The 10,025-nt window shown below is 37.6% G+C and overlaps 1 pseudogene; it reads right to left on the bottom strand.

The window, feature by feature from the left end:
• Positions 1-7,248: 7,248 nt before the first annotated feature.
• Positions 7,249-8,431, bottom strand: LOC100847925 (ATP-binding cassette sub-family F member 2-like; annotated as a pseudogene).
• Between the last annotated feature and the right edge of the window lie 1,594 nt (positions 8,432-10,025).

Below are 10,025 nucleotides of genomic sequence, written 5' to 3'. Positions count from 1 at the left end.
AAAAGAGTACAGTGAGGGGCCAGAGAATGAGTGAAAGCTTCATTTTGATGGGAGTCTAGTTTAGGATTGCTAAATTGTTATTTCAACAGCCAGAGTTCATGCATTCTGCTGTCCAGCCTGGATTAAGCTGTTACTGCTGGTTGGATTCTTTTTTTCTCCCCTGAAACATGACTTTGGCTTCCTTTTTCTTAAATGGCTAAAAGTATTTCAAATGAAAACCCAGAAGACTAAATGGCATTCTTCAGAAATAGGCTTGTCAGAACTAAACCTTGCAAAAACAAAAATGAAACTCCTATAAGAAATTAAGTATCAAATTTTTCATCAAAGAATTACTTATCATATATGGCATCATCAGCTCTTGATTATACATGTTAGTGGAGAGGAACAGAGACCCAGATAATCAGGAAATCATTTATTTGATTTTGGAATGTGGTGTTTTTTTTTTTTTTTTCTTTATTATTATTATTATTATTATTATTATTTTTTTTGATCTTGGGTATACCTGGAGTTCTCAGGATTAGAAATGGAAGCAAATGAGGAAGTCACACTGTTTGACTCAAGGAACCAGGAAAAGCCACTCAGTTCTCAACCTTAACTTGTCTCCAGCTTTGTTTTTGGTTCTACTAGAAGTTAAGACTTCTTTGCCAGACTACCAACGTTTCCCTTTTAAGTCTGCAATATTTCTGGCTTATATCTTTCATTAAGTGAAGGAGGAAATACTGTTTGGGAGTGGAAAAACTTCCCTTTGTACTGCCAATAGGAAGATCATGAAATAAGGATGAAATAAGGAAATGAAATAAGTATGAAATAAAGGAAAAAAAAAAAAAGAAAGGTACTGAATGATTTTAAATGGTTTACTGAATTCTGTACCTTCACTTTTCTTCCTGCACAAGCTAATTCTAATGAAAGTGAAATATGATCCAGGGACAAAGCCGCTAGACGACAGCTGCATTTTATTGGCTTGAGGTTGAAGGAAGCTTTACTTTTGCCAAATCATATGGTGAATTATCAATGTATAAGAGAAGAATTAAATATAATCCTACAGGAAAAATGCAAACATCATTGCAGAATAAATGAAGGCATCATTGCTCCACTACCCAATTGAAACATTTAAAAATGATGCATTTTAAAAGTGCAAGATGTCGAAAGGTCACGAGGGAGGAAAGCATTGTAATGCAGATGAAAAACACAACCAGAAAGCTCCTGGTTTTTCAAACAAAAAGCCCTCTCAGCTGCTTGTAGTTATTTCCTTTTATTATCCTAAATGTAACAAACTTGTTTCATTTTAATTACTTGCTACAGCCAGCAATGTACTGTGTCACTTTTGTTAGATGACGGTTTCATTATACTGCTGGATTACTTATTAATGGTTTGTTTATTAACTCCCTGATACAAACATCTGTATTATCTGAATGCAAGACCTCTCCTTAAGTCATGCCAGAACTTGTTCACAATAGCAATAAATGATGCAGAGTTTTAAAAATATCTGTAAACCCTAACTATAAATTGGAAGGTGTCATGCAATAATTCTTCAAATGCATTTTCTGCTTTTGAAAGAGAAAGTACCGTTTCATAATTTAATTATGTCCTGGCAGTAACTTGTGTTGATCATGAAAGAGAAAGTGAAGTTGTTCAGTCATGTCTGACTCTTTGTGACCCCGTGGACTGCAGCCCACCAGGCTCCTCTGTCCATGGGATTCTCCAGGCAAGAATACTGGAGTGGGTTGCCATTTCCTTCAGACAGTGGTATTTTTTTATGATTTTATTGTTTCACCTCAGTAATTATCAGGTTAGCCCGGATTTGTTATGCTTCTAGGACATTAATTCCATGCCATTAAAACTACACAACAGCTGTAATATTCATTTGTAGATTCGTGCCAAAAGGTTAGCCTCTCAAATATCAAATTGAAATGATCATTCATTAACAATGCTGTTTCATTGTGTATTATCCCTGTATCCAACTTCAAAATCAACCTGAATTATTCCAAATGAAGGTATTAGCTTCTTACCAAACATTCCCAGTGGTTCTCAAAATTTACAGTACATAACAGTCCAGGAGAGCTTTTTTAAAATGTAGATTCCTGGGGTCAACCATCAGACTATATTATGTTGAGGTCCTTTAATGGACTGGAACCTGGTGGTCCAGAGTCGATGATAAGAAAGAGGCTGATATTCCTTGGTTTACACAGAAAGCCAATAAAGCCCCTACACGGGGCTTGCTCTGTTCACGAAGGCCTCAGGCGCCCTCTTGATGAGGTGAACACACAGAGAACCTTCTCAAGAGGGTCTTAGAAGCCCGGGCAGGAAAGGGAACTCAGAGAGCCTCTGTGCTCCAGGAGATCAGCTTGAAAAAGAGAGGGAGGGAGAGAGGGAGAGAGAGAGAGAGAAAGATATGGGGACCAGAGCTTTGATGGAGCAAAGATGTTTTATTCAACATTGTGTAGGTATTCATACTGTCTTACAAGATACCTATTTTCAGCAGAGATAAAATCAAAACTTACAAGTTATCAAGAAAACATGAAGTCATCCATATGAAAGAGAGAGTTGTAAATAGCCACTTTTACCACATGGTTCATAAAAAGGAAGAGGGTACTTATCACTGTATAGAAAAACTAAGGAAGGAAATGCCTGGATTCCTCAGTCCCTGGAGAGGCTTGCCTCTCCTCTTAATTCCTAAATATTCAGGAATTAATAAGGAACAGAGAATTCCTGACAGATCCAAAACAGCACACAGGAAGCCTCCTGTTAAATGCTTCCTGACAATATTAGTATATACTTTCAGGGGTGGGAATTAAAAGTCTCTGCTTTTTAACCAACACCATAGGCAATTCTCCTTAGGATGGTTTGCAACACGTTTTTAGAATCACCAACTTACTGATACATTGATTACTTGTGAAAAGGAACTTAGTTGCCATCCTATAACACAAAACTGTTTTTCAACTTGCTGTTTATTAATCTTAAGGCTAAGTACTACACTGAAATGAATTTAGGCAACCCACTCCAGTATTCTTACCTGGAGAATCCCATGGACAGAGGAGGCTGATGGGCTACAGTTCATGGAGTCACAAAGAGTTGGATGTGACTGAGCAAATGACACTTTCACACTGCTACAGAGAAGTGGGTAATTCAATTTTGAAGAGAACTGTATAGTCGCAAGGAATTTTCTGACCCTTTGGAAATTCACAAAACCAAAGTCAGCTACAGTGTAAACCCACTCTAACTGCATTTGTTGGAATGAAGTTTTAAAATTATGTTTACTTAAATGCAAAAGTGCCCCACAAGCAGAGCAAGCTCCAACCCTTTTTCACTGGTCAGTGATTGTTAAAGTAGTTCCTATACAGATAAAGCATTTATTCCTCATTGCTTTACTTCAGCCAGTTTAAAATTGATGCCTAGATTTCCAACGCTGTTTTTACCTTAGTCCAGGGACACTACCCTCTCTCACTTGGATTATCAAAACAACCTACTAGCTGATCTCAGTGACAAATCCCTTTCTTTATCTTGCATCATATTCTATATTCCAGTCAAATAGGTCATTTAAGAAAGGAAAGTAAATATTTCATTACCTTTTAAAGCATTAATGGGTCAATTTGCAGTGTCCGAAGCAGGGTCAAAATTTCAATTCCTTTGTTCTACGATATTTCATTATTTTAAAACTATGATCCTCTTCTCAAACTACCAATCAACTGTGAGGGTAGAATAAAAACAGTTTAAGACATATAGACTCTCACAAGAGTAACTTTGAGACAGTTTCTTTAGGAAATTATTGGATGATGTATATGCCCAAAGTGATATATAGGTTAAAGTACAGCATGCATTTGGAAATGATTTTTAGAAGAAAATACATAATGGACTATTTTGTTGTGTATGTGTATTTAACAGAAATAATATAAACTATTAGTCTAATATAGAATGTGTTGTACACATAATAGAGAAATTGTATTAATACAACATAGATTATTCTCTCTGTAATGTATATTAAATAGGCAATTTATAATGTGTATTACTGCTGTGCTGTTGTATTAGTCACTCAGTCATGTCTGACTCTATGTGACCCCATAAACTGAAGCCCACCAGGCTCCTCTGTCCATGAAATTCTCCAGGTAAGAATACTGGAGTGGGTTGCTATGCCCTTATCCAGGGGATCTTCCTGACTCAGGGATTGAACACAGGTCTCCTGGATTGCAAGCAGATTATTTACCATTTGAACTACCCAGGAAGTCAAATATATATTAAATAAATATTAAAATGCCACAGCAATAAAAGAGGTAAACAAAGAAAAAGAGATAAAATAAACAGAATAAAGAGATAAAGGGTGTTCCCAGGACAGGCCAATTAGGATGACAACTGTATATAGGATATGTGAAATAATCCATTAAATTTGAAGCAGATTATATGACTTGGGAGATGTTTTATTAGGAAGATAAATTTTATACATTATCTTCAGATGGTGACTGTAGCCATGAAATTAAAAGATACTTGCTCTTTGGAAGAAAAGCTATGGAAAACCTAGACAGAATATTAAAAATCAGATACATCACTTTGCTGACAAAGGTCCGTCTAGTCAAGGCTATGGTTTTTCCAGTAGTCATGCATGGATGTGAGAGGTGCACCATAAAGAAAGCTGAACAATGAAGAATTGATACTTTGAGCTTTGGTGTTGGAGAAGACTCTTGAGAGCCCCTTGGACTGCAAGGAGATCAAACCAATCAATCCTAAAGGAAATCAGTTCTGAATATAAATTGGAAGGACTGATGCTGAAGCTGAAGCTCCAATCCTTTGGCCACGTGACGTGAAGAACTGACTCTGGAAAACACTCTGATGTTGGGAAAGATTGAAGGCAGGGGGGAGAAGGGGACAACAGAGGATGATATGGTTGGATGGCATCACTGACTTGATGGATATGAGTTTGGGCAAGCTCTGGGAGTTGGTGATGGACAGGGAAGCTTGACCTTCTACAGTCCATGGGGTTACGAAAAGTTGAATATGACTGAGCAACTGAACTGAACTGATGTATCTCAATGCAGCAGAGGAGTGTGAGGTAGTCAGTGAGTTTGGAATAGAAATTATGGTAGAGACATAAAATTAAGCAAGATAATTATTAGTACCAAGAAAATAAGCATTTTTCATGGAAATAAATAATCATGTTTTGCTGTGTGGTTGCATTTTTGAATAGCATTTACATACTCATAACATAAATCTTGAATATTTATCTAAACAACATTTTCATAAAATGTTCTTGGAAAGATGGACTGAGAAGAAGAATGTGTTGTATCATAAATGAGAGATAAATCATCATGAGCACCAGGAGGCAAAGTTTAGTTTTTCCATTCTGATGTCTCAATTTGGTATTTCAATCTGAGAAAAAATGGTGGAACTATGTAAACATGGCAATATTCCTTACCTAATACTAATTTAGAGTGAAATGGGAAAAACATGAAAAAATACATCTTTCCTATAGTTTACACTTTCAAAACAAAGTAAATGCAGGTTTTGGCCTCAGTTCTCTTCTTTATTTCAAGCCCTCAAGATTTTCTACCAACCTGATAATGGAGTTATCCAGACTAAATGTTTCTCATTCCTCAATTACTTTATGATTATTTGCCTGGATACTTTCATTATAATTTTATTGGTAAGATAGTTAACTAGGAGTGTAATAAATATAGAGCAGTTTTAATGTGCGTTTGGTCTTTGCTTGTTCTGAGTCCAATTGGTATCTTGGCTGTTCTCATACTGAAGTCATAGCAATGTAAGCTATTCCAGTAGTTTGAAAAACAAAATAATGTAGACTACTCCAGCGGTTTGAAATGTTGTTTGACAGAAAGAAAAACAAAAACAAAAACTATGTTTCTGATCTTTCTCACAAATCTTTACTTTCTAATTGGAAATGGTGATGGTATTCACCTCACTGAAAGTCAGGTTTTAGCTCTAAGTTAATTTCTACACTCATCTTCCAACTCCTATACCCCTGTTCCTTCCACTAACAGAGACAAGCATGTTTATCTCAGAGCACCAAATTTTGTCATTTGCAAAATGAGAGGAATAGAAAAGTGAAAGTCACTCAGTTGTGTCTCACTCTTTTCAATCCTGTGGACTATACAGTCCATGGAATTCTCCATGCCAGAATCCTGGAGAGTGTAGCTGTTCCCTTCTCCAGGGGATCTTCCCAACCCAGGGAACTGTTATATAATTTAGAATGCTACTTTTAGCATCAACATATGCTATTCTAAAGTTAGTAATTAATAAGATAGATCATACATCTGCTCTTTCATAAATTAAAGAAAGTATATAATTTCAAAATATATTTGAAAAGCTGTATAAAATTGTGCATGTGTGTGTGCTCAGTCATGTCTGACTGAGCCTTCCAGGTTCCGTTGTCCATAGAATTTTCCAGCCAAGAATACTCAGGTGGGTTGCCATTTCCTCCTCCAGGGGGTCTTGCAGACCCAGGGATCAAACCAACATTTCCTGAGTCTCCTGCATTGGCAGGTAGATTCTTTGAATTTTACAAACATACAAGGGTTTTGTTAACTCCATCAACACAGAATATAGTAAATCATGTAGGTATAAATTTAGACATTAAAAAGTTTAAAATGAAAAGACAAGTAAATAGCTTCTTGATTTCCTGGATGTTATTTTAACATTGTCATATGTGCAGCTATAACTAAAATAGCTTTACATCAAAGACATGATTCTTTATGAAAAGTTTAAAGTTTAAATAAAATATATTTACATTTTAAATTTATAAAATTCAAAAATGTTTTAAAAATTATTTTTAAAAAGTATACTCAATATGAAATTTTAATTGGAAAAACAGATATCTCATTTAGAAAATATATTTGAAGGTATATATTTGTTAACTAAAATTTTATATCTCACATGTTGGATGATAAGCTTTTGAATACAAGACCACTTATCAAGCATTTTCTGACTGGATTTTTTTCTTTTTTTTTTAATCTTTCTTTCTTTTCTGGGGGATGCTTTATAGATGTCACACATGTTTAAAAGTTACACCCTTAAATAATTACATTGTAGTCAGAACCAGCAAAAAGCTGGCACAAAGAGCCAGCCAAGCCCAGACATGGACAGATGTATCTGGAAGGACAGAAGATGGACAGGTATTGTCCAGCTGTAGATAAGATCAGAGTGCAGCTAAGGCTAATGTTGGCAGGGGAGGGGCTGGGGAATAGTATTTCAGCAATGCAGGAGTACAACCCCAGGAGCCTGGCCTAAGGGGCCGGCAAGGGGTCACATGTTGTGGGTCCTCCTTGTGAGCTGGGGCTCCTTGCCCACCAGCTTGGACTTGAGGTTCTTCTTGTAGACCATGATGTCTCTAGGCCACCTGGTGATTGTCTACTTTTCACAGAACTACAATTCTTGTGCAACTTGCTGATGGAGTTTGAAACCATGACTGATCAGCATCACACAACCCTCAAATGGTATCAATATCCAGGTTCATCCAAGAAGAGCATGTGGGGGTTCTGCCAGGCCAGACACTCTCAAGACTTCTGCCTATCAGATAGGTTCTGGACTGGGATGACCTGCTGTTTCCCAATGAGACCAGTTGTACAGTCATCTTCATTTCTTTCTTCACCTTGTTCTCTGGATAGCATTCATCATGTACTCCAAAGGCAAAAGATCTAAGTCCACCTGCTCTTATAAATGCTGATGGTAATGTACTCTCTTGACATGAGAGTGTTTTCAGGACATTCTGTCTGCAATTAGTAGCTCTCCACTGATCAGCTTCAGAAGAGTTGACATCTCTGTTCCATTAGGCCCCACCAAAGTCATTCATGTGTCAAAACTGACATGTAATTTTAGACTGTTGAAGATGCAAGTCCTGTCTTTTGTTTATTTGAAGTGACATTTTGCACCATGATAATGGGTGGAGGGATCATTCCACATGGTGAGAAATAAAATGACAGTGTCTTGTCACTCACAGCTCTCTCTGTCAGTCCTGATGTCATCATTTTCTGTAGTGTCTTCTCCTTGCCGTGTGTCTGCTGAATAGCTTGGCATTGCCATGACTGAGCCAAACAGTATAATTCTTCATGTATGCAATTTGATTCTGCTCCCTGTGAAACCTCTTCATCTGATTCTCTTTCACCTCCGGCCATGTCCTCACATACTGACCACAATTACCCACAAATGTTTAATGTTGTTGATACAGACATCATTGAGAAAGTCCTGGGAATGGGAGATGAGGACCTAGATGTGCTTAAAAGCATTTAGTTCTTTTTAAACACACACAAGCATTGAGGTCCAGGTAGTTGGTGGGCTCATCCAGGAGCAGCATGAAGCACTAAATAATTAAGAAGGATTTTGACGATAAAGAGTTTTTTGTTTTGTTTTGTTTTTTGCATGTGCTCATCTTTACCAATCCCCTGACCCAGTGTAGTACAACACAATCAGAAGGAAACCTCCCAGTTACTGGCTCCTGGAAAAAGTGGAAACTTTATCTAATGTTTTGAATGTTTCTTGTGTCTGCCCAAAGGACTGGTTATTGTATGTATCACTTGAGTTGGACGGCTTGGGGGAACTATTGATGTAATTTAGGTTAGACCTTGAAGACCTGTAACATGGGGCATTAGAGCAGCAGGGAGTATGAAGCTCTATAGGGAGGCGATGGAGGGAGCAAACAATGCTAGATATAGTAACTCAATAGAAATGGAAGGCAAGTGCTACTGAGGGTGAGCATTTTGTTGTTCAGTGGCTAAGTCGTGATCAACTCTTTGCAACCCCATGGACTGCAGCACACCAGGCTCCTTTGTCCTTCACTATCCCCCTGAGTTTGCTCAAACTCATGTCCACTGAGTCGGTGTTGCCGTCCAACTCTCTAATCCTTTATTGCCCAGTTCTTCTCCATCCCTCAATCTTTCCCAAAATCGTGGTCTTTTCCAATAAGTCAGCTCTTTGCATCAGGTGGCCAAAACATTGGAGCTTCAGCTTCAGCATCAGTCTTCCAATGAATATTCAGTGTTGATTTCCTTTAACATTGACAAACTTGATCTCCTTGCTGTCCAATGGACTCTCAAGAGTTTTGTCCAGCACCACAAATCGAAAACATCAGTTCTTTGGTGCTCAACTTTGTTTGTGGCTTAACTGTCACACCCATATATGACTATTGGAAAAAGCGTACCTTTGACTATATAGACCTTGGTTGGTAAATTGATGTCTGTTTTTAACGTGCTGTCTAGTTTTGTCATGGCTTTTCTTCCAAGGAACAAGTATCTTTTAATTTTGTGGCTACAGTCATGGTCACAGTGATTTTGAAAACCAAGAAAATAAAATCTGCCAATGTTTCCACTTCTTCCCCATCTATTTGCCATGAAGTAATAGGCAAATTCAAGGGATTAAATCTGATAGTCAGAATGCCTGAAGAACTATGGACAGAGGCTTGTGACATTGTATAGGATGCAGGGATCAAGACCATTACCAAAAGAAGCAATGTAAAAGTCAAAATGGTTATCTAAGGAGGCCTTGCAAATAGCCATGAAAAGAAGAAAAGTGAAAGGAGAAAAGGAAAAGGGAAGAAAAGGGAAAAGAGAAAGGAAAATATATACCCATTTATGCAGAGTTCCAAAGAATAGCAAGGATAAATAAGGAAGCTTTCCTCAGTGATGAATGCAAAGAAATAGAGGAAAACAATGGAATGGGAAAGACTAGAGATCTCTTCAAGAAAATTAAAGACACCAAGGGAAATTTTCATGCAAAGATGAGCACAATAAGGGACAAAATGGTCCCTAAGAGAAGCAGAAGATATTAAGAAGAGGTAGCAAGGATACACAAAAGCACTATACAAAGACAATCTTCATGATCCAGATAATCATGATGGTGTGATCACTCACCTGGAGCTAGACATCCTGGAAGGCAAAGTCAAGTGGGCCTCAGGAAGCATCACTATGAGCAAAGCTAGAGGAGGTGATGGAATTCCAATTGAGCTATTTCAAATCCTAAGAGATAATGCTGTGAAAGTGCTGCCCTCAATATGCCAGCAAAGTTGTAAAACTCAGCAGTGGCCACAG

The sequence above is a fragment of the Bos taurus genome, chromosome 1 (assembly GCF_002263795.3).
Source record: "Bos taurus isolate L1 Dominette 01449 registration number 42190680 breed Hereford chromosome 1, ARS-UCD2.0, whole genome shotgun sequence".
NCBI lineage: Eukaryota > Metazoa > Chordata > Mammalia > Artiodactyla > Bovidae > Bos > Bos taurus.
This window is presented reverse-complemented; position numbering and strand designations above follow the sequence as displayed.